Source organism: Lactuca saligna, chromosome 1, assembly GCF_052625555.1.
Source record: "Lactuca saligna cultivar CGN05327 chromosome 1, ASM5262555v1, whole genome shotgun sequence".
Classification (NCBI taxonomy): domain Eukaryota; kingdom Viridiplantae; phylum Streptophyta; class Magnoliopsida; order Asterales; family Asteraceae; genus Lactuca; species Lactuca saligna.
In genome coordinates this window covers 157296897-157321045 of record NC_136417.1, presented here as the reverse complement: position 1 = coordinate 157321045, position 24149 = coordinate 157296897, and the positions used below count along the sequence as shown (strand labels likewise).

Below are 24149 nucleotides of genomic sequence, written 5' to 3'. Positions count from 1 at the left end.
GAAAAAAAAAACGCACCTAAAACATAAAAAAAACGCAGACGGGCAACGAAAAAGGGGGTGCAACACGAGGACTTCCCAGGGGGTCACCCATCCTAGTACTACTCTCGCCCAAGCACGCTTAACTGCGGAGTTCTGATGGGATCCGGTGCATTAGTGCTGGTATGATCGCACCCGAAATACTATCCATGCTTATTGTTTTTATGTCTTACAAGACGCAGAACCTCGTTTGCTTTCGGACGCGAGGCGTGGGACCCACGTGATGGATCGGCTCGGTTCGGGAAACAAGAAAAAACAATCAACATTGAACCGGAGGCCGCCCGAGCATGGATATAGCAAGAAAGAAAAAAAAACGCACCTAAAACATAAAAAAAACGCAGACGGGCAACGAAAAAGGGGGTGCAACACGAGGACTTCCCAGGGGGTCACCCATCCTAGTACTACTCTCGCCCAAGCACGCTTAACTGCGGAGTTCTGATGGGATCCGGTGCATTAGTGCTGGTATGATCGCACCCGAAATACTATCCATGCTTATTGTTTTTATGTCTTACAAGACGCAGAACCTCGTTTGCTTTCGGACGCGATGCGTGGGACCCACGTGATGGATCGGCTCGGTTCGGGAAAGAAGAAAACAATCAACATTGAACCGGAGGCCGCCCGAGCATGGATATAGCAAGAAAGAAAAAAAAAACGCACCTAAAACATAAAAAAAACGCAGACGGGCAACGAAAAAGGGGGTGCAACACGAGGACTTCCCAGGGGGTCACCCATCCTAGTACTACTCTCGCCCAAGCACGCTTAACTGCGGAGTTCTGATGGGATCCGGTGCATTAGTGCTGGTATGATCGCACCCGAAATACTATCCATGCTTATTGTTTTTATGTCTTACAAGACGCAGAACCTCGTTTGCTTTCGGACGCGAGGCGTGGGACCCACGTGATGGATCGGCTCGGTTCGGGAAACAAGAAAAAACAATCAACATTGAACCGGAGGCCGCCCGAGCATGGATATAGCAAGAAAGAAAAAAAAACGCACCTAAAACATAAAAAAAACGCAGACGGGCAACGAAAAAGGGGGTGCAACACGAGGACTTCCCAGGGGGTCACCCATCCTAGTACTACTCTCGCCCAAGCACGCTTAACTGCGGAGTTCTGATGGGATCCGGTGCATTAGTGCTGGTATGATCGCACCCGAAATACTATCCATGCTTATTGTTTTTATGTCTTACAAGACGCAGAACCTCGTTTGCTTTCGGACGCGAGGCGTGGGACCCACGTGATGGATCGGCTCGGTTCGGGAAACAAGAAAACAATCAACATTGAACCGGTGGCCGCCCGAGCATGGATATAGCAAAAAAGAAAAAAAAAACGCACCTAAAACATAAAAAAACGCAGACGGGCAACGAAAAAGGGGGTGCAACACGAGGACTTCCCAGGGGGTCACCCATCCTAGTACTACTCTCGCCCAAGCACGCTTACCTGCGGAGTTCTGATGGGATCCGGTGCATTAGTGCTGGTATGATCGCACCCGAAATACTATCCATGCTTATTGTTTTTATGTCTTACAAGACGCAGAACCTCGTTTGCTTTCGGACGCGAGGCGTGGGACCCACGTGATGGATCGGCTCGGTTCGGGAAACAAGAAAACAATCAACATTGAACCGGAGGCTGCCCGAGCATGGATATAGCAAGAAAGAAAAAAAAAACGCACCTAAAACATAAAAAAAACGCAGACGGGCAACGAAAAAGGGGGTGCAACACGAGGACATCCCAGGGGGTCACCCATCCTAGTACTACTCTCGCCCAAGCACGCTTAACTGCGGAGTTCTGATGGGATCCGGTGCATTAGTGCTGGTATGATCGCACCCGAAATACTATCCATGCTTATTGTTTTTATGTCTTACAAGACGCAGAACCTCGTTTGCTTTCGAACGCGAGGCGTGGGACCCACGTGATGGATCGGCTCGGTTCGGGAAACAAGAAAACAATCAACATTGAACCGGAGGCCGCCCGAGCATGGATATACCAAGAAAGAGAAAAAAAACGCACCTAAAACATAAAAAAACGCAGACGGGCAACGAAAAAGGGGGTGCAACACGAGGACTTCCCGGGGGGTCACCCATCCTAGTACTACTCTCGCCCAAGCACGCTTAACTGCGGAGTTCTGATGGGATCCGGTGCATTAGTGCTGGTATGATCGCACCCGAAATACTATCCATGCTTATTCTTTTTATGTCTTACAAGACGCAGAACCTCGTTTGCTTTCGGACGCGAGGCGTGGGACCCACGTGATGGATCGGCTCGGTTCGGGAAACAAGAAAACAATCAACATTGAACCGGAGGCCGCCCGAGCATGGATATAGCAAGAAAGAAAAAAAAACGCACCTAAAACATAAAAAAACGCAGACGGGCAACGAAAAAGGTGGTGCAACACGAGGACTTCCCAGGGGGTCACCCATCCTAGTACTACTCTCGCCCAAGCACGCTTACCTGCGGAGTTCTGATGGGATCCGGTGCATTAGTGCTGGTATGATCGCACCCGAAATACTATCCATGCTTATTGTTTTTATGTCTTACAAGACGCAGAACCTCGTTTGCTTTCGGACGCGAGGCGTGGGACCCACGTGATGGATCGGCTCGGTTCGGGAAACAAGAAAACAATCAACATTGAACCGGAGGCCGCCCGATCATGGATATAGCAAGAAAGAAAAAAAAAACGCACCTAAAACATAAAAAAAACGCAGACGGGCAACGAAAAAGGGGGTGCAACACGAGGACATCCCAGGGGGTCACCCATCCTAGTACTACTCTCGCCCAAGCACGCTTAACTGCGGAGTTCTGATGGGATCCGGTGCATTAGTGCTGGTATGATCGCACCCGAAATACTATCCATGCTTATTGTTTTTATGTCTTACAAGACGCAGAACCTCGTTTGCTTTCGGACGCGAGGCGTGGGACCCACATGATGGATCGGCTCGGTTCGGGAAACAAGAAAACAATCAACATTGAACCGGAGGCCGCCCGAGCATGGATATACCAAGAAAGAAAAAAAAAAACGCACCTAAAACATAAAAAAACGCAGACGGGCAACGAAAAAGGGGGTGCAACACGAGGATTTCCCGGGGGGTCACCCATCCTAGTACTACTCTCGCCCAAGCACGCTTAACTGCGGAGTTCTGATGGGATCCGGTGCATTAGTGCTGGTATGATCGCACCCGAAATACTATCCATGCTTATTGTTTTTATGTCTTACAAGACGCAGAACCTCGTTTGCTTTCGGACGCGAGGCGTGGGACCCACGTGATGGATCGGCTCGGTTCGGGAAACAAGAAAACAATCAACATTGAACCGGAGGCCGCCCGAGCATGGATATAGCAAGAAAGAAAAAAAAACGCACCTAAAACATAAAAAAACGCAGACGGGCAACGAAAAAGGTGGTGCAACACGAGGACTTCCCGGGGGGTCACCCATCCTAGTACTACTCTCGCCCAAGCACGCTTAACTGCGGAGTTCTGATGGGATCCGGTGCATTAGTGCTGGTATGATCGCACCCGAAATACTATCCATGCTTATTGTTTTTATGTCTTACAAGACGCAGAACCTCGTTTGCTTTCGGACGCGAGGCGTGGGACCCACGTGATGGATCGGCTCGGTTCGGGAAACAAGAAAACAATCAACATTGAACCGGTGGCCGCCCGAGCATGGATATAGCAAAAAAGAAAAAAAAACGCACCTAAAACATAAAAAAACACAGACGGGCAACGAAAAAGGGGGTGCGACACGAGGACTTCCCAGGGGGTCACCCATCCTAGTACTACTCTCGCCCAAGCACGCTTACCTGCGGAGTTCTGATGGGATCCAGTGCATTAGTGCTGGTATGATCGCACCCGAAATACTATCCATGCTTATTGTTTTTATGTCTTACAAGACGCAGAACCTCGTTTGCTTTCGGACGCGAGGCGTGGGACCCACGTGATGGATCGGCTCGGTTCGGGAAACAAGAAAACAATCAACATTGAACCGGAGGCCGCCCGAGCATGGATATAGCAAGAAAGAAAAAAAAACGCACCTAAAACATAAAAAAAACGCAGACGGGCAACGAAAAAGGGGGTGCAACACGAGGACATCCCAGGGGGTCACCCATCCTAGTACTACTCTCGCCCAAGCACGCTTAACTGCGGAGTTCTGATGGGATCCGGTGCATTAGTGCTGGTATGATCGCACCCGAAATACTATCCATGCTTATTGTTTTTATGTCTTACAAGACGCAGAACCTCGTTTGCTTTCGAACGCGAGGCGTGGGACCCACGTGATGGATCGGCTCGGTTCGGGAAACAAGAAAACAATCAACATTGAACCGGAGGCCGCCCGAGCATGGATATACCAAGAAAGAAAAAAAAAACGCACCTAAAACATAAAAAAACGCAGACGGGCAACGAAAAAGGGGGTGCAACACGAGGACTTCCCGGGGGGTCACCCATCCTAGTACTACTCTCGCCCAAGCACGCTTAACTGCGGAGTTCTGATGGGATCCGGTGCATTAGTGCTGGTATGATCGCACCCGAAATACTATCCATGCTTATTGTTTTTATGTCTTACAAGACGCAGAACCTCGTTTGCTTTCGGACGCGAGGCGTGGGACCCACGTGATGGATCGGCTCGGTTCGGGAAACAAGAAAACAATCAACATTGAACCGGAGGCCGCCCGAGCATGGATATAGCAAGAAAGAAAAAAAAACGCACCTAAAACATAAAAAAACGCAGACGGGCAACGAAAAAGGTGGTGCAACACGAGGACTTCCCAGGGGGTCACCCATCCTAGTACTACTCTCGCCCAAGCACGCTTACCTGCGGAGTTCTGATGGGATCCGGTGCATTAGTGCTGGTATGATCGCACCCGAAATACTATCCATGCTTATTGTTTTTATGTCTTACAAGACGCAGAACCTCGTTTGCTTTCGGACGCGAGGCGTGGGACCCACGTGATGGATCGGCTCGGTTCGGGAAACAAGAAAACAATCAACATTGAACCGGAGGCCGCCCGAGCATGGATATAGCAAGAAAGAAAAAAAAAACGCACCTAAAACATAAAAAAAACGCAGACGGGCAACGAAAAAGGGGGTGCAACACGAGGACATCCCAGGGGGTCACCCATCCTAGTACTACTCTCGCCCAAGCACGCTTAACTGCGGAGTTCTGATGGGATCCGGTGCATTAGTGCTGGTATGATCGCACCCGAAATACTATCCATGCTTATTGTTTTTATGTCTTACAAGACGCAGAACCTCGTTTGCTTTCGGACGCGAGGCGTGGGACCCACGTGATGGATCGGCTCGGTTCGGGAAACAAGAAAACAATCAACATTGAACCGGAGGCCGCCCGAGCATGGATATACCAAGAAAGAAAAAAAAAACGCACCTAAAACATAAAAAAACGCAGACGGGCAACGAAAAAGGGGTGCAACACGAGGATTTCCCGGGGGGTCACCCATCCTAGTACTACTCTCGCCCAAGCACGCTTAACTGCGGAGTTCTGATGGGATCCGGTGCATTAGTGCTGGTATGATCGCACCCGAAATACTATCCATGCTTATTGTTTTTATGTCTTACAAGACGCAGAACCTCGTTTGCTTTCGGACGCGAGGCGTGGGACCCACGTGATGGATCGGCTCGGTTCGGGAAACAAGAAAACAATCAACATTGAACCGGAGGCCGCCCGAGCATGGATATAGCAAGAAAGAAAAAAAAACGCACCTAAAACATAAAAAAACGCAGACGGGCAACGAAAAAGGTGGTGCAACACGAGGACTTCCCGGGGGGTCACCCATCCTAGTACTACTCTCGCCCAAGCACGCTTAACTGCGGAGTTCTGATGGGATCCGGTGCATTAGTGCTGGTATGATCGCACCCGAAATACTATCCATGCTTATTGTTTTTATGTCTTACAAGACGCAGAACCTCGTTTGCTTTCGGACGCGAGGCGTGGGACCCACGTGATGGATCGGCTCGGTTCGGGAAACAAGAAAAAACAATCAACATTGAACCGGAGGCCGCCCGAGCATGGATATAGCAAGAAAGAAAAAACAAACGCACCTAAAACATAAAAAAAACGCAGATGGGCAACGAAAAACGGGGTGCAACACGAGGACTTCCCAGGGGGTCACCCATCCTAGTACTACTCTCGCCCAAGCACGCTTAACTGCGGAGTTCTGATGGGATCCGGTGCATTAGTGCTGGTATGATCGCACCCGAAATACTATCCATGCTTATTGTTTTTATGTCTTACAAGACGCAGAACCTCGTTTGCTTTCGGACGCGAGGCGTGGGACCCACGTGATGGATCGGCTCGGTTCGGGAAACAAGAAAACAATCAACATTGAACCGGAGGCCGCCCGAGCATGGATATAGCAAGAAGGAAAAAAAAACGCACCTAAAACATAAAAAAAACGCAGACGGGCAACGAAAAAGGGGGTGCAACACGAGGACTTCCCAGGGGGTCACCCATCCTAGTACTACTCTCGCCCAAGCACGCTTAACTGCGGAGTTCTGATGAGATCCGGTGCATTAGTGCTGGTATGATCGCACCCGAAATACTATCCATGCTTATTGTTTTTATGTCTTACAAGACGCAGAACCTCGTTTGCTTTCGGACGCGAGGCGTGGGACCCACGTGATGGATCGGCTCGGTTCGAAAAAACAAGAAAACAATCAACATTGAACCGGAAGCCGCCCGAGCATGGATATAGCAAGAAAGAAAAAAAACGCACCTAAAACATAAAAAAAAACGCAGACGGGCAACGAAAAAGGGGGTGCAACACGAGGACTTCCCAGGGGGTCACCAATCCTAGTAGTACTCTCGCCCAAGCACGCTTAACTGCGGAGTTCTGATGGGATCCGGTGCATTAGTGCTGGTATGATCGCACCCGAAATACTATCCATGCTTATTGTTTTTATGTCTTACAAGACGCAGAACCTCGTTTGCTTTCGGACGCGAGGCGTGGGACCCACGTGATGGATCGGCTCGGTTCGGGAAACAAGAAAACAATCAACATTGAACCGGAGGCCGCCCGAGCATGGATATAGCAAGAAAGAAAAAAAAACGCACCTAAAACATAAAAAAAACGCAGACGGGCAACGAAAAAGGGGGTGCAACACGAGGACTTCCCAGGGGGTCACCCATCCTAGTACTACTCTCGCCCAAGCACGCTTAACTGCGGAGTTCTGATGGGATCCGGTGCATTAGTGCTGGTATGATCGCACCCGAAATACTATCCATGCTTATTGTTTTTATGTCTTACAAGACGCAGAACCTCGTTTGCTTTCGGACGCGAGGCGTGGGACCCACGTGATGGATCGGCTCGGTTCGGAAAAACAAGAAAACAATCAACATTGAACCGGAAGCCGCCCGAGCATGGATATAGCAAGAAAGAAAAAAAACGCACCTAAAACATAAAAAAAAACGCAGACGGGCAACGAAAAAGGGGGTGCAACACGAGGACTTCCCAGGGGGTCACCAATCCTAGTAGTACTCTCGCCCAAGCACGCTTAACTGCGGAGTTCTGATGGGATCCGGTGCATTAGTGCTGGTATGATCGCACCCGAAATACTATCCATGCTTATTGTTTTTATGTCTTACAAGACGCAGAACCTCGTTTGCTTTCGGACGCGAGGCGTGGGACCCACGTGATGGATCGGCTCGGTTCGGGAAACAAGAAAACAATCAACATTGAACCGGAGGCCGCCCGAGCATGGATATACCAAGAAAGAAAAAAAAAACGCACCTAAAACATAAAAAAACGCAGATGGGCAACGAAAAAGGGGGTGCAACACGAGGACTTCCCGGGGGGTCACCCATCCTAGTACTACTCTCGCCCAAGCACGCTTAACTGCGGAGTTCTGATGGGATCCGGTGCATTAGTGCTGGTATGATCGCACCCGAAATACTATCCATGCTTATTGTTTTTATGTCTTACAAGACGCAGAACCTCGTTTGCTTTCGGACGCGAGGCGTGGGACCCACGTGATGGATCGGCTCGGTTCGGGAAACAAGAAAACAATCAACATTGAACCGGAGGCCGCCCGAGCATTGATATAGCAAGAAAGAAAAAAAAACGCACCTAAAACATAAAAAAAACGCAGACGGGCAACGAAAAAGGGGGTGCAACACGAGGACTTCCCAGGGGGTCACCCATCCTAGTACTACTCTCGCCCAAGCACGCTTGACTGCGGAGTTCTGATGGGATCCGGTGCATTAGTGCTGGTATGATCGCACCCGAAATACTATCCATGCTTATTGTTTTTATGTCTTACAAGACGCAGAACCACGTTTGCTTTCGGACGCGAGGCGTGGGACCCACGTGATGGATCGGCTCGGTTCGGGAAACAAGAAAACAATCAACATTGAACCGGAGGCCGCCCGAGCATGGATATAGCAAGAAAGAAAAAAAAAACGCACCTAAAACATAAAAAAAACGCAGACGGGCAACGAAAAAAGGGGGTGCAACACGAGGACTTCCCAGGGGGTCACCCATCCTAGTACTACTCTCGCCCAAGCACGCTTAACTGCGGAGTTCTGATGGGATCCGATGCATTGGTGCTGGTATGATCGCACCCGAAATACTATCCATGCTTATTGTTTTTATGTCTTACAAGACGCAGAACCTCGTTTGCTTTCGGACGCGAGGCGTGGGACCCACGTGATGGATCGGCTCGGTTCGGGAAACAAGAAAACAATCAACATTGAACCGGAGGCCGCCCGAGCATTGATATAGCAAGAAAGAAAAAAAAAATGCACCTAAAACATAAAAAAAACGCAGACGGGCAACGAAAAAGGGGGTGCAACACGAGGACTTCCCAGGGGGTCACCATCCTAGTACTACTCTCGCCCAAGCACGCTTAACTGCGGAGTTCTGATGGGATCCGGTGCATTAGTGCTGGTATGATCGCACCCGAAATACTATCCATGCTTATTGTTTTTATGTCTTACAATACGCAGAACCTCGTTTGCTTTCGGACGCGAGGCGTGGGACCCACGTGATGGATCGGCTCGGTTCGGGAAACAAGAAAACAATCAACATTGAACCGGAGGCCGCCCGAGCGTGGATATAGCAAGAAAGAAAAAAAAAACGCACCTAAAACATAAAAAAACGCAGACGGGCAACGAAAAAGGGGGTGCAACACGAGGACTTCCCAGGGGGTCACCCATCCTAGTACTACTCTCGCCCAAGCACGCTTAACTGCGGAGTTCTGATGGGATCCGGTGCATTAGTGCTGGTATGATCGCACCCGAAATACTATCCATGCTTATTGTTTTTATGTCTTACAAGACGCAGAACCTCGTTTGCTTTCGGACGCGAGGCGTGGGACCCACGTGATGGATCGGCTCGGTTCGGGAAACAAGAAAACAATCAACATTGAACCGGAGGCCGCCCGAGCATGGATATAGCAAGAAAGAAAAAAAAACGCACCTAAAACATAAAAAAAACGCAGACGGGCAACGAAAAAGGGGGTGCAACACGAGGACTTCCCAGGGGGTCACCCATCCTAGTACTACTCTCGCCCAAGCACGCTTAACTGCGGTGTTCTGATGGGAACCGGTGCATTAGTGCTGGTATGATCGCACCCGAAATACTATCCATGCTTATTGTTTTTATGTCTTACAAGACGCAGAACCTCGTTTGCTTTCGGACGCGAGGCGTGGGACCCACGTGATGGATCGGCTCGGTTCGGGAAACAAGAAAACCATCAACATTGAACCGGAGGCCGCCCGAGCATGGATATACCAAGAAAGAAAAAAAAACGCACCTAAAACATAAAAAAAACGCAGACGGGCAACGAAAAAGGGGGTGCAACACGAGGACTTCCCAGGGGGTCACCCATCCTAGTACTACTCTCGCCCAAGCACGCTTAACTGCGGAGTTCTGATGGGATCCGGTGCATTAGTGCTGGTATGATCGCACCCGAAATACTATCCATGCTTATTGTTTTTATGTCTTACAAGACGCAGAACCTCGTTTGCTTTCGGACGCGAGGCGTGGGACCCACGTGATGGATCGGCTCGGTTCGGGAAACAAGAAAACAATCAACATTGAACCGGAGGCCGCCCGAGCATGGATATAGCAAGAAAGAAAAAAAACGCACCTAAAACATAAAAAAAACGCAGACGGGCAACGAAAAAGGGGGTGCAACACGAGGACTTCCCAGGGGGTCACCCATCCTAGTACTACTCTCGCCCAAGCACGCTTAACTGCGGTGTTCTGATGGGATCCGGTGCATTAGTGCTGGTATGATCGCACCCGAAATACTATCCATGCTTATTGTTTTTATGTCTTACAAGACGCAGAACCTCGTTTGCTTTCGGACGCGAGGCGTGGGACCCACGTGATGGATCGGCTCGGTTCGGGAAAGAAGAAAACAATCAACATTGAACCGGAGGCCGCCCGAGCGTGGATATAGCAAGAAAGAAAAAAAAAACGCACCTAAAACATAAAAAAAACGCAGACGGGCAACGAAAAAGGGGGTGCAACACGAGGACTTCCCAGGGGGTCACCCATCCTAGTACTACTCTCGCCCAAGCACGCTTAACTGCGGTGTTCTGATGGGATCCGGTGCATTAGTGCTGGTATGATCGCACCCGAAATACTATCCATGCTTATTGTTTTTATGTCTTACAAGACGCAGAACCTCGTTTGCTTTCGGACGCGAGGCGTGGGACCCACGTGATGGATCGGCTCGGTTCGGGAAAGAAGAAAACAATCAACATTGAACCGGAGGCCGCCCGAGCGTGGATATAGCAAGAAAGAAAAAAAAAACGCACCTAAAACATAAAAAAACGCAGACGGGCAACGAAAAAGGGGGTGCAACACGAGGACTTCCCGGGGGGTCACCCATCCTAGTACTACTCTCGCCCAAGCACGCTTAACTGCGGAGTTCTGATGGGATCCGGTGCATTAGTGCTGGTATGATCGCAACCGAAATACTATCCATGCTTATTGTTTTTATGTCTTACAAGACGCAGAACCTCGTTTGCTTTCGGACGCGAGGCGTGGGACCCACGTGATGGATCGGCTCGGTTCGGGAAACAAGAAAACAATCAACATTGAACCGGAGGCCGCCCGAGCATTGATATAGCAAGAAAGAAAAAAAAAACGCACCTAAAACATAAAAAAAACGCAGACGGGCAACGAAAAAGGGGGTGCAACACGAGGACTTCCCAGGGGGTCACCCATCCTAGTACTACTCTCGCCCAAGCACGCTTGACTGCGGAGTTCTGATGGGATCCGGTGCATTAGTGCTGGTATGATCGCACCCGAAATACTATCCATGCTTTTTGTTTTTATGTCTTACAAGACGCAGAACCACGTTTGCTTTCGGACGCGAGGCGTGGGACCCACGTGATGGATCGGCTCGGTTCGGGAAACAAGAAAACAATCAACATTGAACCGGAGGCCGCCCGAGCATGGATATAGCAAGAAAGAAAAAAAAACGCACCTAAAACATAAAAAAACGCAGACGGGCAACGAAAAAAGGGGGTGCAACACGAGGACTTCCCAGGGGGTCACCCATCCTAGTACTACTCTCGCCCAAGCACGCTTAACTGCGGAGTTCTGATGGGATCCGATGCATTGGTGCTGGTATGATCGCACCCGAAATACTATCCATGCTTATTGTTTTTATGTCTTACAAGACGCAGAACCTCGTTTGCTTTCGGACGCGAGGCGTTGGACCCACGTGATGGATCGGCTCGGTTCGGGAAACAAGAAAACAATCAACATTGAACCGGAGGCCGCCCGAGCATTGATATAGCAAGAAAGAAAAAAAAAACGCACCTAAAACATAAAAAAAACGCAGACGGGCAACGAAAAAGGGGGTGCAACACGAGGACTTCCCAGGGGGTCACCCATCCTAGTACTACTCTCGCCCAAGCACGCTTAACTGCGGAGTTCTGATGGGATCCGGTGCATTAGTGCTGGTATGATCGCACCCGAAATACTATCCATGCTTATTGTTTTTATGTCTTACAATACGCAGAACCTCGTTTGCTTTCGGACGCGAGGCGTGGGACCCACGTGATGGATCGGCTCGGTTCGGGAAACAAGAAAACAATCAACATTGAACCGGAGGCCGCCCGAGCGTGGATATAGCAAGAAAGAAAAAAAAAACGCACCTAAAACATAAAAAAACGCAGACGGGCAACGAAAAAGGGGGTGCAACACGAGGACTTCCCAGGGGGTCACCCATCCTAGTACTACTCTCGCCCAAGCACGCTTAACTGTGGAGTTCTGATGGGATCCGGTGCATTAGTGTTGGTATGATCGCACCCGAAATACTATCCATGCTTATTGTTTTTATGTCTTACAAGACGCAGAACCTCGTTTGCTTTCGGACGCGAGGCGTGGGACCCACGTGATGGATCGGCTCGGTTCGGGAAACAAGAGAACAATCAACATTGAACCGGAGGCCGCCCGAGCATTGATATAGCAAGAAAGAAAAAAAAAACGCACCTAAAACATAAAAAAACGCAGACGGGCAACGAAAAAGGTGGTGCAACACGAGGACTTCCCAGGGGGTCACCCATCCTAGTACTACTCTCGCCCAAGCACGCTTAACTGCGGAGTTCTGATGGGATCCGGTGCATTAGTGCTGGTATGATCGCACCCGAAATACTATCCATGCTTATTGTTTTTATGTCTTACAATACGCAGAACCTCGTTTGCTTTCGGACGCGAGGCGTGGGACCCACGTGATGGATCGGCTCGGTTCGGGAAAGAAGAAAACAATCAACATTGAACCGGAGGCCGCCCGAGCGTGGATATAGCAAGAAAGAAAAAAAAAACGCAGACGGGCAACGAAAAAGGGGGTGCAACACGAGGACTTCCCAGGGGGTCACCCATCCTAGTACTACTCTCGCCCAAGCACGCTTAACTGCGGAGTTCTGATGGGATCCGGTGCATTAGTGCTGGTATGATCGCACCCGAAATACTATCCATGCTTATTGTTTTTATGTCTTACAATACGCAGAACCTCGTTTGCTTTCGGACGCGAGGCGTGGGACCCACGTGATGGATCGGCTCGGTTCGGGAAACAAGAAAACAATCAACATTGAACCGGAGGCCGCCCGAGCATGGATATAGCAAGAAAGAAAAAAAAACGCACCTAAAACATAAAAAAAACGCAGACGGGCAACGAAAAAGGGGGTGCAACACGAGGACTTCCCAGGGGGTCACCCATCCTAGTACTACTCTCGCCCAAGCACGCTTAACTGCGGTGTTCTGATGGGATCCGGTGCATTAGTGCTGGTATGATCGCACCCGAAATACTATCCATGCTTATTGTTTTTATGTCTTACAAGACGCAGAACCTCGTTTGCTTTCGGACGCGAGGCGTGGGACCCACGTGATGGATCGGCTCGGTTCGGGAAAGAAGAAAACAATCAACATTGAACCGGAGGCCGCCCGAGCGTGGATATAGCAAGAAAGAAAAAAAAAACGCAGACGGGCAACGAAAAAGGGGGTGCAACACGAGGACTTCCCAGGGGGTCACCCATCCTAGTACTACTCTCGCCCAAGCACGCTTAACTGCGGTGTTCTGATGGGATCCGGTGCATTAGTGCTGGTATGATCGCACCCGAAATACTATCCATGCTTATTGTTTTTATGTCTTACAAGACGCAGAACCTCGTTTGCTTTCGGACGCGAGGCGTGGGACCCACGTGATGGATCGGCTCGGTTCGGGAAAGAAGAAAACAATCAACATTGAACCGGAGGCCGCCCGAGCGTGGATATAGCAAGAAAGAAAAAAAAAACGCACCTAAAACATAAAAAAAACGCAGACGGGCAACGAAAAAGGGGGTGCAACACGAGGACTTCCCAGGGGGTCACCCATCCTAGTACTACTCTCGCCCAAGCACGCTTAACTGCGGAGTTCTGATGGGATCCGGTGCATTAGTGCTGGTATGATCGCACCCGAAATACTATCCATGCTTATTGTTTTTATGTCTTACAAGACGCAGAACCTCGTTTGCTTTCGGACGCGAGGCGTGGGACCCACGTGATGGATCGGCTCGGTTCGGGAAACAAGAAAACAATCAACATTGAACCGGAGGCCGCCCGAGCATGGATATAGCAAGAAAGAAAAAAAACGCACCTAAAACATAAAAAAAACGCAGACGGGCAACGAAAAAGGGGGTGCAACACGAGGACTTCCCAGGGGGTCAGCCATCCTAGTACTACTCTCGCCCAAGCACGCTTAACTGCGGAGTTCTGATGGGATCCGGTGCATTAGTGCTGGTATGATCGCACCCGAAATACTATCCATGCTTATTGTTTTTATGTCTTACAAGACGCAAAACCTCGTTTGCTTTCGGACGCGAGGCGTGGGACCCACGTGATGGTTCGGCTCGGTTCGGGAAACAAGAAAACAATCAACATTGAACCGGTGGCCGCCCGAGCATGGATATAGCAAAAAAGAAAAAAAAAAAAAAACGCACCTAAAACATAAAAAAACGCAGACGGGCAACGAAAAAGGGGGTGCAACACGAGGACATCCCAGGGGGTCAGCCATCCTAGTACTACTCTCGCCCAAGCACGCTTAACTGCGGAGTTCTGATGGGATCCGGTGCATTAGTGCTGGTATGATCGCACCCGAAATACTATCCATGCTTATTGTTTTTATGTCTTACAAGACGCAGAACCTCGTTTGCTTTCGGACGCGAGGCGTGGGACCCACGTGATGGATCGGCTCGGTTCGGGAAAGAAGAAAACAATCAACATTGAACCGGAGGCCGCCCGAGCATGGATATAGCAAGAAAGAAAAAAAACGCACCTAAAACATAAAAAAAACGCAGACGGGCAACGAAAAAGGGGGTGCAACACGAGGACTTCCCAGGGGGTCAGCCATCCTAGTACTACTCTCGCCCAAGCACGCTTAACTGCGGAGTTCTGATGGGATCCGGTGCATTAGTGCTGGTATGATCGCACCCGAAATACTATCCATGCTTATTGTTTTTATGTCTTACAAGACGCAAAACCTCGTTTGCTTTCGGACGCGAGGCGTGGGACCCACGTGATGGTTCGGCTCGGTTCGGGAAACAAGAAAACAATCAACATTGAACCGGTGGCCGCCCGAGCATGGATATAGCAAAAAAGAAAAAAAAAAAAAAACGCACCTAAAACATAAAAAAACGCAGACGGGCAACGAAAAAGGGGGTGCAACACGAGGACTTCCCAGGGGGTCACCCATCCTAGTACTACTCTCGCCCAAGCACGCTTAACTGCGGAGTTCTGATGGGATCCGGTGCATTAGTGCTGGTATGATCGCACCCGAAATACTATCCATGCTTATTGTTTTTATGTCTTACAAGACGCAGAACCTCGTTTGCTTTCGGACGCGAGGCGTGGGACCCACGTGATGGATCGGCTCGGTTCGGGAAAGAAGAAAACAATCAACATTGAACCGGAGGCCGCCCGAGCATGGATATAGCAAGAAAGAAAAAAAAACACACCTAAAACATAAAAAAAACGCAGACGGGCAACGAAAAAGGGGGTGCAACACGAGGACTTCCCAGGGGGTCACCCATCCTAGTACTACTCTCGCCCAAGCACGCTTAACTGCGGAGTTCTGATGGGATCCGGTGCATTAGTGCTGGTATGATCGCAACCGAAACACTATCCATGCTTATTGTTTTTATGTCTTACAAGACGCAGAACCTCGTTTGCTTTCGGACGCGAGGCGTGGGACCCACGTGATGGATCGGCTCGGTTCGGGAAACAAGAAAACAATCAACATTGAACCGGAGGCCGCCCGAGCGTGGATATAGCAAGAAAGAAAAAAAACGCACCTAAAACATAAAAAAAACGCAGACGGGCAACGAAAAAGGGGGTGCAACACGAGGACTTCCCAGGGGGTCACCCATCCTAGTACTACTCTCGCCCAAGCACGCTTAACTGCGGAGTTCTGATGGGATCCGGTGCATTAGTGCTGGTATGATCGCACCCGAAATACTATCCATGCTTATTGTTTTTATGTCTTACAAGACGCAGAACCTCGTTTGCTTTCGGACGCGAGGCGTGGGACCCACGTGATGGATCGGCTCGGTTCGGGAAACAAGAAAACAATCAACATTGAACCGGAGGCCGCCCGAGCATGGATATAGCAAGAAAGAAAAAAAAAACGCACCTAAAACATAAAAAAAACGCAGACGGGCAACGAAAAAGGGGGTGCAACACGAGGACTTCCCAGGGGGTCATAGTACTACTCTCGCCCAAGCACGCTTAACTGCGGAGTTCTGATGGGATCCGATGCATTGGTGCTGGTATGATCGCACCCGAAATACTATCCATGCTTATTGTTTTTATGTCTTACAAGACGCAGAACCTCGTTTGCTTTCGGACGCGAGGCGTGGGACCCACGTGATGGATCGACTCGGTTCGGGAAACAAGAAAACAATCAACATTGAACCGGAGGCCGCCCGAGCATTGATATAGCAAGAAAGAAAAAAAAAACGCACCTAAAACATAAAAAAAACGCAGACGGGCAACGAAAAAGGGGGTGCAACACGAGGACTTCCCAGGGGGTCACCCATCCTAGTACTACTCTCGCCCAAGCACGCTTAACTGCGGAGTTCTGATGGGATCCGGTGCATTAGTGCTGGTATGATCGCACCGGAAATACTATCCATGCTTATTGTTTTTATGTCTTACAAGACGCAGAACCTCGTTTGCTTTCGGACGCGAGGCGTGGGACCCACGTGATGGATCGGCTCGGTTCGGGAAACAAGAAAACAATCAACATTGAACCGGAGGCCGCCCGAGCATGGATATAGCAAGAAAGAAAAAAAAAACGCACCTAAAACATAAAAAAAACGCAGACGGGCAACGAAAAAGGGGGTGCAACACGAGGACTTCCCAGGGGGTCACCCATCCTAGTACTACTCTCGCCCAAGCACGCTTAACTGCGGAGTTCTGATGGGATCCGATGCATTGGTGCTGGTATGATCGCACCCGAAATACTATCCATGCTTATTGTTTTTATGTCTTACAAGACGCAGAACCTCGTTTGCTTTCGGACGCGAGGCGTGGGACCCACGTGATGGATCGGCTCGGTTCGGGAAACAAGAAAACAATCAACATTGAACCGGAGGCCGCCCGAGCATTGATATAGCAAGAAAGAAAAAAAAAAACGCACGTAAAACATAAAAAAAACGCAGACGGGCAACGAAAAAGGGGGTGCAACACGAGGACTTCCCAGGGGGTCACCCATCCTAGTACTACTCTCGCCCAAGCACGCTTAACTGCGGAGTTCTGATGGGATCCGGTGCATTAGTGCTGGTATGATCGCACCCGAAATACTATCCATGCTTATTGTTTTTATGTCTTACAAGACGCAGAACCTCGTTTGCTTTCGGACGCGAGGCGTGGGACCCACGTGATGGATCGGCTCGGTTCGGGAAACAAGAAAACAATCAACATTGAACCGGAGGCCGCCCGAGCATGGATATAGCAAGAAAGAAAAAAAAAACGCACCTAAAACATAAAAAAAACGCAGACGGGCAACGAAAAAGGGGGTGCAACACGAGGACTTCCCAGGGGGTCACCCATCCTAGTACTACTCTCGCCCAAGCACGCTTAACTGCGGAGTTCTGATGGGATCCGGTGCATTAGTGCTGGTATGATCGCACCCGAAATACTATCCATGCTTATTGTTTTTATGTCTTACAAGACGCAGAACCTCGTTTGCTTTCGGACGCGAGGCGTGGGACCCACGTGATGGATCGGCTCGGTTCGGGAAACAAGAAAACAATCAACATTGAACCGGAGGCCGCCCGAGCATGGATATAGCAAGAAAGAAAAAAAAACGCACCTAAAACATAAAAAAAACGCAGACGGGCAACGAAAAAGGGGGTGCAACACGAGGACTTCCCAGGGGGTCACCCATCCTAGTACTACTCTCGCCCAAGCACGCTTAACTGCGGAGTTCTGATGGGATCCGGTGCATTAGTGCTGGTATGATCGCACCCGAAATACTATCCATGCTTATTGTTTTTATGTCTTACAAGACGCAGAACCTCGTTTGCTTTCGGACGCGAGGCGTGGGACCCACGTGATGGATCAACATTGAACCGGAGGCCGCCCGAGCATGGATATAGCAAGAAAGAAAAAAAAACGCACCTAAAACATAAAAAAAACGCAGACGGGCAACGAAAAAGGGGGTGCAACACGAGGACTTCCCAGGGGGTCACCCTTCCTAGTACTACTCTCACCCAAGCACGCTTAACTGCGGAGTTCTGTTGGGATCCGGTGCATTAGTGCTGGTATGATCGCACCCGAAATACTATCCATGCTTATTGTTTTTATGTCTTACAAGACGCAGAACCTCGTTTGCTTTCGGACGCGAGGCGTGGGACCCACGTGATGGATCGGCTCGGTTCGGGAAACAAGAAAACAATCAACATTGAACCGGAGGCCGCCCGAGCATGGATATAGCAAGAAAGAAAAAAAAACGCACCTAAAACATAAAAAAACGCAGACGGGCAACGAAAAAGGGGGTGCAACACGAGGACTTCCCGGGGGGTCACCCATCCTAGTACTACTCTCGCCCAAGCACGCTTAACTGCGGAGTTCTGATGGGATCCGGTGCATTAGTGCTGGTATGATCGCACCCGAAATACTATCCATGCTTATTGTTTTTATGTCTTACAAGACGCAGAACCTCGTTTGCTTTCGGACGCGAGGCGTGGGACCCACGTGATGGATCGGCTCGGTTCGGGAAACAAGAAAAAACAATCAACATTGAACCGGAGGCCGCCCGAGCATGGATATAGCAAGAAAGAAAAAAAAAACGCACCTAAAACATAAAAAAAACGCAGACGGGCAACGAAAAAGGGGGTGCAACACGAGGACATCCCAGGGGGTCACCCATCCTAGTACTACTCTCGCCCAAGCACGCTTAATTGCGGAGTTCTGATGGGATCCGGTGCATTAGTGCTGGTATGATCGCACCCGAAATACTATCCATGCTTATTGTTTTTATGTCTTACAAGACGCAGAACCTCGTTTGCTTTCGGACGCGAGGCGTGGGACCCACGTGATGGATCGGCTCGGTTCGGGAAAGAAGAAAACAATCAACATTGAACCGGTGGCCGCCCGAGCATGGATATAGCAAGAAAGAAAAAAAAAACGCACCTAAAACATAAAAAAAACGCAGACGGGCAACGAAAAAGGGGGTGCAACACGAGGACTTCCCAGGGGGTCACCCATCCTAGTAATACTCTCGCCCAAGCACGCTTAACTGCGGAGTTCTGATGGGATCCGGTGCATTAGTGCTGGTATGATCGCACCCGAAATACTATCCATGCTTATTGTTTTTATGTCTTACAAGACGCAGAACCTCGTTTGCTTTCGGACGCGAGGCGTGGGACCCACGTGATGGATCGGCTCGGTTCGGGAAACAAGAAAAAACAATCAACATTGAACCGGAGGCCGCCCGAGCATGGATATAGCAAGAAAGAAAAAAAAACGCACCTAAAACATAAAAAAAACGCAGACGGGCAACGAAAAAGGGGGTGCAACACGAGGACTTCCCAGGGGGTCACCCATCCTAGTACTACTCTCGCCCAAGCACGCTTAACTGCGAAGTTCTGATGGGATCCGGTGCATTAGTGCTGGTATGATCGCACCCGAAATACTATCCATGCTTATTGTTTTTATGTCTTACAAGACGCAGAACCTCGTTTGCTTTCGGACGCGAGGCGTGGGACCCACGTGATGGATCGGCTCGGTTCGGGAAACAAGAAAACAATCAACATTGAACCGGTGGCCGCCCGAGCATGGATATAGCAAAAAAGAAAAAAAAAACGCACCTAAAACATAAAAAAACGCAGACGGGCAACGAAAAAGGGGGTGCAACACGAGGACTTCCCAGGGGGTCACCCATCCTAGTACTACTCTCGCCCAAGCACGCTTACCTGCGGAGTTCTGATGGGATCCGGTGCATTAGTGCTGGTATGATCGCACCCGAAATACTATCCATGCTTATTGTTTTTATGTCTTACAAGACGCAGAACCTCGTTTGCTTTCGGACGCGAGGCGTGGGACCCACGTGATGGATCGGCTCGGTTCGGGAAACAAGAAAACAATCAACATTGAACCGGAGGCCGCCCGAGCATGGATATAGCAAGAAAGAAAAAAAAAACGCACCTAAAACATAAAAAAAACGCAGACGGGCAACGAAAAAGGGGGTGCAACACGAGGACATCCCAGGGGGTCACCCATCCTAGTACTACTCTCGCCCAAGCACGCTTAACTGCGGAGTTCTGATGGGATCCGGTGCATTAGTGCTGGTATGATCGCACCCGAAATACTATCCATGCTTATTGTTTTTATGTCTTACAAGACGCAGAACCTCGTTTGCTTTCGGACGCGAGGCGTGGGACCCACGTGATGGATCGGCTCGGTTCGGGAAACAAGAAAACAATCAACATTGAACCGGAGGCCGCCCGAGCATGGATATACCAAGAAAGAAAAAAAAAACGCACCTAAAACATAAAAAAACGCAGACGGGCAACGAAAAAGGGGGTGCAACACGAGGACTTCCCGGGGGGTCACCCATCCTAGTACTACTCTCGCCCAAGCACGCTTAACTGCGGAGTTCTGATGGGATCCGGTGCATTAGTGCTGGTATGATCGCACCCGAAATACTATCCATGCTTATTGTTTTTATGTCTTACAAGACGCAGAACCTCGTTTGCTTTCGGACGCGAGGCGTGGGACCCACATGATGGATCGGCTCGGTTCGGGAAAGAAGAAAACAATCAACATTGAACCGGTGGCCGCCCGAGCATGGATATAGCAAGAAAGAAAAAAAAAACGCACCTAAAACATAAAAAAAACGCAGACGGGCAACGAAAAAGGGGGTGCAACACGAGGACTTCCCAGGGGGTCACCCATCCTAGTAATACTCTCGCCCAAGCACGCTTAACTGCGGAGTTCTGATGGGATCCGGTGCATTAGTGCTGGTATGATCGCACCCGAAATACTATCCATGCTTATTGTTTTTATGTCTTACAAGACGCAGAACCTCGTTTGCTTTCGGACGCGAGGCGTGGGACCCACGTGATGGATCGGCTCGGTTCGGGAAACAAGAAAAAACAATCAACATTGAACCGGAGGCCGCCCGAGCATGGATATAGCAAGAAAGAAAAAAAAACGCACCTAAAACATAAAAAAAACGCAGACGGGCAACGAAAAAGGGGGTGCAACACGAGGACTTCCCAGGGGGTCACCCATCCTAGTACTACTCTCGCCCAAGCACGCTTAACTGCGGAGTTCTGATGGGATCCGGTGCATTAGTGCTGGTATGATCGCACCCGAAATACTATCCATGCTTATTGTTTTTATGTCTTACAAGACGCAGAACCTCGTTTGCTTTCGGACGCGAGGCGTGGGACCCACGTGATGGATCGGCTCGGTTCGGGAAACAAGAAAACAATCAACATTGAACCGGTGGCCGCCCGAGCATGGATATAGCAAAAAAGAAAAAAAAAACGCACCTAAAACATAAAAAAACGCAGACGGGCAACGAAAAAGGGGGTGCAACACGAGGACTTCCCAGGGGGTCACCCATCCTAGTACTACTCTCGCCCAAGCACGCTTACCTGCGGAGTTCTGATGGTATCCGGTGCATTAGTGCTGGTATGATCGCACCCGAAATACTATCCATGCTTATTGTTTTTATGTCTTACAAGACGCAGAACCTCGTTTGCTTTCGGACGCGAGGCGTGGGACCCACGTGATGGATCGGCTCGGTTCGGGAAACAAGAAAACAATCAACATTGAACCGGAGGCCGCCCGAGCATGGATATAGCAAGAAAGAAAAAAAAAACGCACCTAAAACATAAAAAAAACGCAGACGGGCAACGAAAAAGGGGGTGCAACACGAGGACATCCCAGGGGGTCACCCATCCTAGTACTACTCTCGCCCAAGCACGCTTAACTGCGGAGTTCTGATGGGATCCGGTGCATTAGTGCTGGTATGATCGCACCCGAAATACTATCCATGCTTATTGTTTTTATGTCTTACAAGACGCAGAACCTCGTTTGCTTTCGGACGCGAGGCGTGGGACCCACGTGATGAATCGGCTCGGTTCGGGAAACAAGAAAACAATCAACATTGAACCGGAGGCCGCCCGAGCATGGATATACCAAGAAAGAAAAAAAAAACGCACCTAAAACATAAAAAAACGCAGACGGGCAACGAAAAAGGGGGTGCAACACGAGGACTTCCCGGGGGGTCACCCATCCTAGTACTACTCTCGCCCAAGCACGCTTAACTGCGGAGTTCTGATGGGATCCGGTGCATTAGTGCTGGTATGATCGCACCCGAAATACTATCCATGCTTATTGTTTTTATGTCTTACAAGACGCAGAACCTCGTTTGCTTTCGGACGCGAGGCGTGGGACCCACGTGATGGATCGGCTCGGTTCGGGAAACAAGAAAACAATCAACATTGAACCGGAGGCCGCCCGAGCATGGATATAGCAAGAAAGAAAAAAAAACGCACCTAAAACATAAAAAAACGCAGACGGGCAACGAAAAAGGTGGTGCAACACGAGGACTTCCCAGGGGGTCACCCATCCTAGTACTACTCTCGCCCAAGCACGCTTACCTGCGGAGTTCTGATGGGATCCGGTGCATTAGTGTTGGTATGATCGCACCCGAAATACTATCCATGCTTATTGTTTTTATGTCTTACAAGACGCAGAACCTCGTTTGCTTTCGGACGCGAGGCGTGGGACCCACGTGATGGATCGGCTCGGTTCGGGAAACAAGAAAACAATCAACATTGAACCGGAGGCCGCCCGAGCATGGATATAGCAAGAAAGAAAAAAAAAACGCACCTAAAACATAAAAAAAACGCAGACGGGCAACAAAAAAGGGGGTGCAACACGAGGACATCCCAGGGGGTCACCCATCCTAGTACTACTCTCGTCCAAGCACGCTTAACTGCGGAGTTCTGATGGGATCCGGTGCATTAGTGCTGGTATGATCGCACCCGAAATACTATCCATGCTTATTGTTTTTATGTCTTACAAGACGCAGAACCTCGTTTGCTTTCGGACGCGAGGCGTGGGACCCACGTGATGGATCGGCTCGGTTCGGGAAACAAGAAAACAATCAACATTGAACCGGAGGCCGCCCGAGCATGGATATACCAAGAAAGAAAAAAAAAAACGCACCTAAAACATAAAAAAAACGCAGACGGGCAACGAAAAAGGGGGTGCAACACGAGGATTTCCCGGGGGGTCACCCATCCTAGTACTACTCTCGCCCAAGCACGCTTAACTGCGGAGTTCTGATGGGATCCGGTGCATTAGTGCTGGTATGATCGCACCCGAAATACTATCCATGCTTATTGTTTTTATGTCTTACAAGACGCAGAACCTCGTTTGCTTTCGGACGCGAGGCGTGGGACCCACGTGATGGATCGGCTCGGTTCGGGAAACAAGAAAACAATCAACATTGAACCGGAGGCCGCCCGAGCATGGATATAGCAAGAAAGAAAAAAAAACGCACCTAAAACATAAAAAAACGCAGACGGGCAACGAAAAAGGTGGTGCAACACGAGGACTTCCCGGGGGGTCACCCATCCTAGTACTACTCTCGCCCAAGCACGCTTAACTGCGGAGTTCTGATGGGATCCGGTGCATTAGTGCTGGTATGATCGCACCCAAAATACTATCCATGCTTATTGTTTTTATGTCTTACAAGACGCAGAACCTCGTTTGCTTTCGGACGCGAGGCGTGGGACCCACGTGATGGATCGGCTCGGTTCGGGAAAAAAGAAAAAACAATCAACATTGAACCGGAGGCCGCCCGAGCATGGATATAGCAAGAAAGAAAAAACAAACGCACCTAAAACATAAAAAAAACGCAGATGGGCAACGAAAAACGGGGTGCAACACGAGGACTTCCCAGGGGGTCACCCATCCTAGTACTACTCTCGCCCAAGCACGCTTAACTGCGGAGTTCTGATGGGATCCGGTGCATTAGTGCTGCTATGATCGCACCCGAAATACTATCCATGCTTATTGTTTTTATGTCTTACAAGACGCAGAACCTCGTTTGCTTTCGGACGCGAGGCGTGGGACCCACGTGA

The 24149-nt window shown here is 49.7% G+C and overlaps 71 non-coding genes and 1 pseudogene across 71 annotated transcripts; all 72 read right to left on the bottom strand.

Annotated features, from left to right (window-relative positions):
• Positions 1 to 54: 54 nt before the first annotated feature.
• Positions 55 to 173, bottom strand: LOC145014982 (5S ribosomal RNA). Its single transcript, XR_013665690.1, has one exon. It is a non-coding gene; the product is annotated as a 5S ribosomal RNA (ribosomal RNA).
• A 220-nt stretch (positions 174 to 393) lies between these two features.
• On the bottom strand, positions 394 to 512 carry LOC145014975 (5S ribosomal RNA). The gene has a single exon (XR_013665689.1). It is a non-coding gene; the product is annotated as a 5S ribosomal RNA (ribosomal RNA).
• Positions 513 to 731: 219 nt separating this feature from the next.
• Positions 732 to 850, bottom strand: LOC145014962 (5S ribosomal RNA). Its single transcript, XR_013665683.1, has one exon. It is a non-coding gene; the product is annotated as a 5S ribosomal RNA (ribosomal RNA).
• Positions 851 to 1070: 220 nt separating this feature from the next.
• Positions 1071 to 1189, bottom strand: LOC145014954 (5S ribosomal RNA). Its single transcript, XR_013665682.1, has one exon. It is a non-coding gene; the product is annotated as a 5S ribosomal RNA (ribosomal RNA).
• A 218-nt stretch (positions 1190 to 1407) lies between these two features.
• Positions 1408 to 1526, bottom strand: LOC145025758 (5S ribosomal RNA). Its single transcript, XR_013673758.1, has one exon. It is a non-coding gene; the product is annotated as a 5S ribosomal RNA (ribosomal RNA).
• Positions 1527 to 1745: 219 nt separating this feature from the next.
• Positions 1746 to 1864, bottom strand: LOC145026358 (5S ribosomal RNA). The gene has a single exon (XR_013674336.1). It is a non-coding gene; the product is annotated as a 5S ribosomal RNA (ribosomal RNA).
• Positions 1865 to 2082: 218 nt separating this feature from the next.
• LOC145024390 (5S ribosomal RNA) lies at positions 2083 to 2201 on the bottom strand. Its single transcript, XR_013672451.1, has one exon. It is a non-coding gene; the product is annotated as a 5S ribosomal RNA (ribosomal RNA).
• A 217-nt stretch (positions 2202 to 2418) lies between these two features.
• On the bottom strand, positions 2419 to 2537 carry LOC145026664 (5S ribosomal RNA). The gene has a single exon (XR_013674624.1). It is a non-coding gene; the product is annotated as a 5S ribosomal RNA (ribosomal RNA).
• A 219-nt stretch (positions 2538 to 2756) lies between these two features.
• LOC145026357 (5S ribosomal RNA) lies at positions 2757 to 2875 on the bottom strand. The gene has a single exon (XR_013674335.1). It is a non-coding gene; the product is annotated as a 5S ribosomal RNA (ribosomal RNA).
• A 219-nt stretch (positions 2876 to 3094) lies between these two features.
• LOC145025409 (5S ribosomal RNA) lies at positions 3095 to 3213 on the bottom strand. Its single transcript, XR_013673425.1, has one exon. It is a non-coding gene; the product is annotated as a 5S ribosomal RNA (ribosomal RNA).
• Positions 3214 to 3430: 217 nt separating this feature from the next.
• LOC145026232 (5S ribosomal RNA) lies at positions 3431 to 3549 on the bottom strand. Its single transcript, XR_013674217.1, has one exon. It is a non-coding gene; the product is annotated as a 5S ribosomal RNA (ribosomal RNA).
• Positions 3550 to 3766: 217 nt separating this feature from the next.
• LOC145026160 (5S ribosomal RNA) lies at positions 3767 to 3885 on the bottom strand. The gene has a single exon (XR_013674150.1). It is a non-coding gene; the product is annotated as a 5S ribosomal RNA (ribosomal RNA).
• A 218-nt stretch (positions 3886 to 4103) lies between these two features.
• On the bottom strand, positions 4104 to 4222 carry LOC145026356 (5S ribosomal RNA). The gene has a single exon (XR_013674334.1). It is a non-coding gene; the product is annotated as a 5S ribosomal RNA (ribosomal RNA).
• A 218-nt stretch (positions 4223 to 4440) lies between these two features.
• LOC145024379 (5S ribosomal RNA) lies at positions 4441 to 4559 on the bottom strand. Its single transcript, XR_013672440.1, has one exon. It is a non-coding gene; the product is annotated as a 5S ribosomal RNA (ribosomal RNA).
• Positions 4560 to 4776: 217 nt separating this feature from the next.
• Positions 4777 to 4895, bottom strand: LOC145026663 (5S ribosomal RNA). Its single transcript, XR_013674623.1, has one exon. It is a non-coding gene; the product is annotated as a 5S ribosomal RNA (ribosomal RNA).
• A 219-nt stretch (positions 4896 to 5114) lies between these two features.
• On the bottom strand, positions 5115 to 5233 carry LOC145026355 (5S ribosomal RNA). Its single transcript, XR_013674333.1, has one exon. It is a non-coding gene; the product is annotated as a 5S ribosomal RNA (ribosomal RNA).
• A 217-nt stretch (positions 5234 to 5450) lies between these two features.
• LOC145025408 (5S ribosomal RNA) lies at positions 5451 to 5569 on the bottom strand. The gene has a single exon (XR_013673424.1). It is a non-coding gene; the product is annotated as a 5S ribosomal RNA (ribosomal RNA).
• Positions 5570 to 5786: 217 nt separating this feature from the next.
• On the bottom strand, positions 5787 to 5905 carry LOC145026231 (5S ribosomal RNA). The gene has a single exon (XR_013674216.1). It is a non-coding gene; the product is annotated as a 5S ribosomal RNA (ribosomal RNA).
• A 221-nt stretch (positions 5906 to 6126) lies between these two features.
• LOC145014948 (5S ribosomal RNA) lies at positions 6127 to 6245 on the bottom strand. The gene has a single exon (XR_013665680.1). It is a non-coding gene; the product is annotated as a 5S ribosomal RNA (ribosomal RNA).
• Positions 6246 to 6463: 218 nt separating this feature from the next.
• On the bottom strand, positions 6464 to 6582 carry LOC145025357 (5S ribosomal RNA). The gene has a single exon (XR_013673376.1). It is a non-coding gene; the product is annotated as a 5S ribosomal RNA (ribosomal RNA).
• Positions 6583 to 6801: 219 nt separating this feature from the next.
• Positions 6802 to 6920, bottom strand: LOC145027026 (5S ribosomal RNA). Its single transcript, XR_013674970.1, has one exon. It is a non-coding gene; the product is annotated as a 5S ribosomal RNA (ribosomal RNA).
• A 218-nt stretch (positions 6921 to 7138) lies between these two features.
• On the bottom strand, positions 7139 to 7257 carry LOC145014942 (5S ribosomal RNA). Its single transcript, XR_013665679.1, has one exon. It is a non-coding gene; the product is annotated as a 5S ribosomal RNA (ribosomal RNA).
• Positions 7258 to 7476: 219 nt separating this feature from the next.
• LOC145027025 (5S ribosomal RNA) lies at positions 7477 to 7595 on the bottom strand. The gene has a single exon (XR_013674969.1). It is a non-coding gene; the product is annotated as a 5S ribosomal RNA (ribosomal RNA).
• A 218-nt stretch (positions 7596 to 7813) lies between these two features.
• LOC145024368 (5S ribosomal RNA) lies at positions 7814 to 7932 on the bottom strand. Its single transcript, XR_013672429.1, has one exon. It is a non-coding gene; the product is annotated as a 5S ribosomal RNA (ribosomal RNA).
• A 218-nt stretch (positions 7933 to 8150) lies between these two features.
• On the bottom strand, positions 8151 to 8269 carry LOC145025524 (5S ribosomal RNA). The gene has a single exon (XR_013673536.1). It is a non-coding gene; the product is annotated as a 5S ribosomal RNA (ribosomal RNA).
• Positions 8270 to 8489: 220 nt separating this feature from the next.
• LOC145026292 (5S ribosomal RNA) lies at positions 8490 to 8608 on the bottom strand. The gene has a single exon (XR_013674273.1). It is a non-coding gene; the product is annotated as a 5S ribosomal RNA (ribosomal RNA).
• A 219-nt stretch (positions 8609 to 8827) lies between these two features.
• On the bottom strand, positions 8828 to 8945 carry LOC145026686 (5S ribosomal RNA). Its single transcript, XR_013674645.1, has one exon. It is a non-coding gene; the product is annotated as a 5S ribosomal RNA (ribosomal RNA).
• Positions 8946 to 9163: 218 nt separating this feature from the next.
• Positions 9164 to 9282, bottom strand: LOC145014935 (5S ribosomal RNA). The gene has a single exon (XR_013665676.1). It is a non-coding gene; the product is annotated as a 5S ribosomal RNA (ribosomal RNA).
• Positions 9283 to 9500: 218 nt separating this feature from the next.
• Positions 9501 to 9619, bottom strand: LOC145022856 (5S ribosomal RNA). Its single transcript, XR_013670969.1, has one exon. It is a non-coding gene; the product is annotated as a 5S ribosomal RNA (ribosomal RNA).
• Positions 9620 to 9837: 218 nt separating this feature from the next.
• Positions 9838 to 9956, bottom strand: LOC145014930 (5S ribosomal RNA). Its single transcript, XR_013665675.1, has one exon. It is a non-coding gene; the product is annotated as a 5S ribosomal RNA (ribosomal RNA).
• A 217-nt stretch (positions 9957 to 10173) lies between these two features.
• Positions 10174 to 10292, bottom strand: LOC145026433 (5S ribosomal RNA). The gene has a single exon (XR_013674407.1). It is a non-coding gene; the product is annotated as a 5S ribosomal RNA (ribosomal RNA).
• A 219-nt stretch (positions 10293 to 10511) lies between these two features.
• On the bottom strand, positions 10512 to 10630 carry LOC145026432 (5S ribosomal RNA). The gene has a single exon (XR_013674406.1). It is a non-coding gene; the product is annotated as a 5S ribosomal RNA (ribosomal RNA).
• Positions 10631 to 10848: 218 nt separating this feature from the next.
• On the bottom strand, positions 10849 to 10967 carry LOC145025962 (5S ribosomal RNA). Its single transcript, XR_013673951.1, has one exon. It is a non-coding gene; the product is annotated as a 5S ribosomal RNA (ribosomal RNA).
• Positions 10968 to 11186: 219 nt separating this feature from the next.
• LOC145025523 (5S ribosomal RNA) lies at positions 11187 to 11305 on the bottom strand. The gene has a single exon (XR_013673535.1). It is a non-coding gene; the product is annotated as a 5S ribosomal RNA (ribosomal RNA).
• Positions 11306 to 11523: 218 nt separating this feature from the next.
• LOC145026291 (5S ribosomal RNA) lies at positions 11524 to 11642 on the bottom strand. Its single transcript, XR_013674272.1, has one exon. It is a non-coding gene; the product is annotated as a 5S ribosomal RNA (ribosomal RNA).
• Positions 11643 to 11861: 219 nt separating this feature from the next.
• Positions 11862 to 11980, bottom strand: LOC145014923 (5S ribosomal RNA). Its single transcript, XR_013665673.1, has one exon. It is a non-coding gene; the product is annotated as a 5S ribosomal RNA (ribosomal RNA).
• Positions 11981 to 12198: 218 nt separating this feature from the next.
• Positions 12199 to 12317, bottom strand: LOC145026807 (5S ribosomal RNA). The gene has a single exon (XR_013674758.1). It is a non-coding gene; the product is annotated as a 5S ribosomal RNA (ribosomal RNA).
• A 218-nt stretch (positions 12318 to 12535) lies between these two features.
• Positions 12536 to 12654, bottom strand: LOC145025826 (5S ribosomal RNA). Its single transcript, XR_013673821.1, has one exon. It is a non-coding gene; the product is annotated as a 5S ribosomal RNA (ribosomal RNA).
• Positions 12655 to 12851: 197 nt separating this feature from the next.
• Positions 12852 to 12970, bottom strand: LOC145014917 (5S ribosomal RNA). Its single transcript, XR_013665672.1, has one exon. It is a non-coding gene; the product is annotated as a 5S ribosomal RNA (ribosomal RNA).
• Positions 12971 to 13188: 218 nt separating this feature from the next.
• Positions 13189 to 13307, bottom strand: LOC145026431 (5S ribosomal RNA). Its single transcript, XR_013674405.1, has one exon. It is a non-coding gene; the product is annotated as a 5S ribosomal RNA (ribosomal RNA).
• Positions 13308 to 13504: 197 nt separating this feature from the next.
• On the bottom strand, positions 13505 to 13623 carry LOC145026429 (5S ribosomal RNA). The gene has a single exon (XR_013674403.1). It is a non-coding gene; the product is annotated as a 5S ribosomal RNA (ribosomal RNA).
• A 219-nt stretch (positions 13624 to 13842) lies between these two features.
• On the bottom strand, positions 13843 to 13961 carry LOC145014912 (5S ribosomal RNA). Its single transcript, XR_013665671.1, has one exon. It is a non-coding gene; the product is annotated as a 5S ribosomal RNA (ribosomal RNA).
• A 217-nt stretch (positions 13962 to 14178) lies between these two features.
• On the bottom strand, positions 14179 to 14297 carry LOC145025903 (5S ribosomal RNA). Its single transcript, XR_013673894.1, has one exon. It is a non-coding gene; the product is annotated as a 5S ribosomal RNA (ribosomal RNA).
• A 223-nt stretch (positions 14298 to 14520) lies between these two features.
• LOC145026927 (5S ribosomal RNA) lies at positions 14521 to 14639 on the bottom strand. Its single transcript, XR_013674877.1, has one exon. It is a non-coding gene; the product is annotated as a 5S ribosomal RNA (ribosomal RNA).
• A 217-nt stretch (positions 14640 to 14856) lies between these two features.
• Positions 14857 to 14975, bottom strand: LOC145025902 (5S ribosomal RNA). Its single transcript, XR_013673893.1, has one exon. It is a non-coding gene; the product is annotated as a 5S ribosomal RNA (ribosomal RNA).
• A 223-nt stretch (positions 14976 to 15198) lies between these two features.
• Positions 15199 to 15317, bottom strand: LOC145014907 (5S ribosomal RNA). The gene has a single exon (XR_013665670.1). It is a non-coding gene; the product is annotated as a 5S ribosomal RNA (ribosomal RNA).
• A 218-nt stretch (positions 15318 to 15535) lies between these two features.
• On the bottom strand, positions 15536 to 15654 carry LOC145025600 (5S ribosomal RNA). The gene has a single exon (XR_013673610.1). It is a non-coding gene; the product is annotated as a 5S ribosomal RNA (ribosomal RNA).
• A 217-nt stretch (positions 15655 to 15871) lies between these two features.
• LOC145014893 (5S ribosomal RNA) lies at positions 15872 to 15990 on the bottom strand. The gene has a single exon (XR_013665665.1). It is a non-coding gene; the product is annotated as a 5S ribosomal RNA (ribosomal RNA).
• Positions 15991 to 16209: 219 nt separating this feature from the next.
• LOC145027618 (5S ribosomal RNA) lies at positions 16210 to 16321 on the bottom strand (annotated as a pseudogene).
• Positions 16322 to 16540: 219 nt separating this feature from the next.
• Positions 16541 to 16659, bottom strand: LOC145025920 (5S ribosomal RNA). The gene has a single exon (XR_013673912.1). It is a non-coding gene; the product is annotated as a 5S ribosomal RNA (ribosomal RNA).
• A 219-nt stretch (positions 16660 to 16878) lies between these two features.
• Positions 16879 to 16997, bottom strand: LOC145026290 (5S ribosomal RNA). Its single transcript, XR_013674271.1, has one exon. It is a non-coding gene; the product is annotated as a 5S ribosomal RNA (ribosomal RNA).
• A 220-nt stretch (positions 16998 to 17217) lies between these two features.
• LOC145014888 (5S ribosomal RNA) lies at positions 17218 to 17336 on the bottom strand. Its single transcript, XR_013665663.1, has one exon. It is a non-coding gene; the product is annotated as a 5S ribosomal RNA (ribosomal RNA).
• A 219-nt stretch (positions 17337 to 17555) lies between these two features.
• On the bottom strand, positions 17556 to 17674 carry LOC145014882 (5S ribosomal RNA). Its single transcript, XR_013665662.1, has one exon. It is a non-coding gene; the product is annotated as a 5S ribosomal RNA (ribosomal RNA).
• A 218-nt stretch (positions 17675 to 17892) lies between these two features.
• LOC145014875 (5S ribosomal RNA) lies at positions 17893 to 18011 on the bottom strand. Its single transcript, XR_013665661.1, has one exon. It is a non-coding gene; the product is annotated as a 5S ribosomal RNA (ribosomal RNA).
• Positions 18012 to 18200: 189 nt separating this feature from the next.
• LOC145026983 (5S ribosomal RNA) lies at positions 18201 to 18319 on the bottom strand. The gene has a single exon (XR_013674930.1). It is a non-coding gene; the product is annotated as a 5S ribosomal RNA (ribosomal RNA).
• A 217-nt stretch (positions 18320 to 18536) lies between these two features.
• On the bottom strand, positions 18537 to 18655 carry LOC145024357 (5S ribosomal RNA). The gene has a single exon (XR_013672420.1). It is a non-coding gene; the product is annotated as a 5S ribosomal RNA (ribosomal RNA).
• A 221-nt stretch (positions 18656 to 18876) lies between these two features.
• LOC145026962 (5S ribosomal RNA) lies at positions 18877 to 18995 on the bottom strand. Its single transcript, XR_013674911.1, has one exon. It is a non-coding gene; the product is annotated as a 5S ribosomal RNA (ribosomal RNA).
• A 219-nt stretch (positions 18996 to 19214) lies between these two features.
• On the bottom strand, positions 19215 to 19333 carry LOC145026136 (5S ribosomal RNA). Its single transcript, XR_013674127.1, has one exon. It is a non-coding gene; the product is annotated as a 5S ribosomal RNA (ribosomal RNA).
• A 220-nt stretch (positions 19334 to 19553) lies between these two features.
• LOC145025782 (5S ribosomal RNA) lies at positions 19554 to 19672 on the bottom strand. The gene has a single exon (XR_013673781.1). It is a non-coding gene; the product is annotated as a 5S ribosomal RNA (ribosomal RNA).
• Positions 19673 to 19890: 218 nt separating this feature from the next.
• LOC145025757 (5S ribosomal RNA) lies at positions 19891 to 20009 on the bottom strand. Its single transcript, XR_013673757.1, has one exon. It is a non-coding gene; the product is annotated as a 5S ribosomal RNA (ribosomal RNA).
• A 219-nt stretch (positions 20010 to 20228) lies between these two features.
• On the bottom strand, positions 20229 to 20347 carry LOC145026354 (5S ribosomal RNA). Its single transcript, XR_013674332.1, has one exon. It is a non-coding gene; the product is annotated as a 5S ribosomal RNA (ribosomal RNA).
• A 218-nt stretch (positions 20348 to 20565) lies between these two features.
• Positions 20566 to 20684, bottom strand: LOC145024346 (5S ribosomal RNA). Its single transcript, XR_013672409.1, has one exon. It is a non-coding gene; the product is annotated as a 5S ribosomal RNA (ribosomal RNA).
• Positions 20685 to 20903: 219 nt separating this feature from the next.
• On the bottom strand, positions 20904 to 21022 carry LOC145026135 (5S ribosomal RNA). The gene has a single exon (XR_013674126.1). It is a non-coding gene; the product is annotated as a 5S ribosomal RNA (ribosomal RNA).
• A 220-nt stretch (positions 21023 to 21242) lies between these two features.
• LOC145014869 (5S ribosomal RNA) lies at positions 21243 to 21361 on the bottom strand. Its single transcript, XR_013665659.1, has one exon. It is a non-coding gene; the product is annotated as a 5S ribosomal RNA (ribosomal RNA).
• A 218-nt stretch (positions 21362 to 21579) lies between these two features.
• On the bottom strand, positions 21580 to 21698 carry LOC145026958 (5S ribosomal RNA). The gene has a single exon (XR_013674907.1). It is a non-coding gene; the product is annotated as a 5S ribosomal RNA (ribosomal RNA).
• Positions 21699 to 21917: 219 nt separating this feature from the next.
• On the bottom strand, positions 21918 to 22036 carry LOC145026353 (5S ribosomal RNA). The gene has a single exon (XR_013674331.1). It is a non-coding gene; the product is annotated as a 5S ribosomal RNA (ribosomal RNA).
• A 218-nt stretch (positions 22037 to 22254) lies between these two features.
• Positions 22255 to 22373, bottom strand: LOC145024335 (5S ribosomal RNA). Its single transcript, XR_013672399.1, has one exon. It is a non-coding gene; the product is annotated as a 5S ribosomal RNA (ribosomal RNA).
• Positions 22374 to 22590: 217 nt separating this feature from the next.
• On the bottom strand, positions 22591 to 22709 carry LOC145027123 (5S ribosomal RNA). Its single transcript, XR_013675062.1, has one exon. It is a non-coding gene; the product is annotated as a 5S ribosomal RNA (ribosomal RNA).
• A 219-nt stretch (positions 22710 to 22928) lies between these two features.
• On the bottom strand, positions 22929 to 23047 carry LOC145026772 (5S ribosomal RNA). The gene has a single exon (XR_013674726.1). It is a non-coding gene; the product is annotated as a 5S ribosomal RNA (ribosomal RNA).
• A 220-nt stretch (positions 23048 to 23267) lies between these two features.
• LOC145025406 (5S ribosomal RNA) lies at positions 23268 to 23386 on the bottom strand. The gene has a single exon (XR_013673423.1). It is a non-coding gene; the product is annotated as a 5S ribosomal RNA (ribosomal RNA).
• Positions 23387 to 23603: 217 nt separating this feature from the next.
• Positions 23604 to 23722, bottom strand: LOC145026229 (5S ribosomal RNA). Its single transcript, XR_013674215.1, has one exon. It is a non-coding gene; the product is annotated as a 5S ribosomal RNA (ribosomal RNA).
• Positions 23723 to 23943: 221 nt separating this feature from the next.
• Positions 23944 to 24062, bottom strand: LOC145026302 (5S ribosomal RNA). Its single transcript, XR_013674282.1, has one exon. It is a non-coding gene; the product is annotated as a 5S ribosomal RNA (ribosomal RNA).
• Between the last annotated feature and the right edge of the window lie 87 nt (positions 24063 to 24149).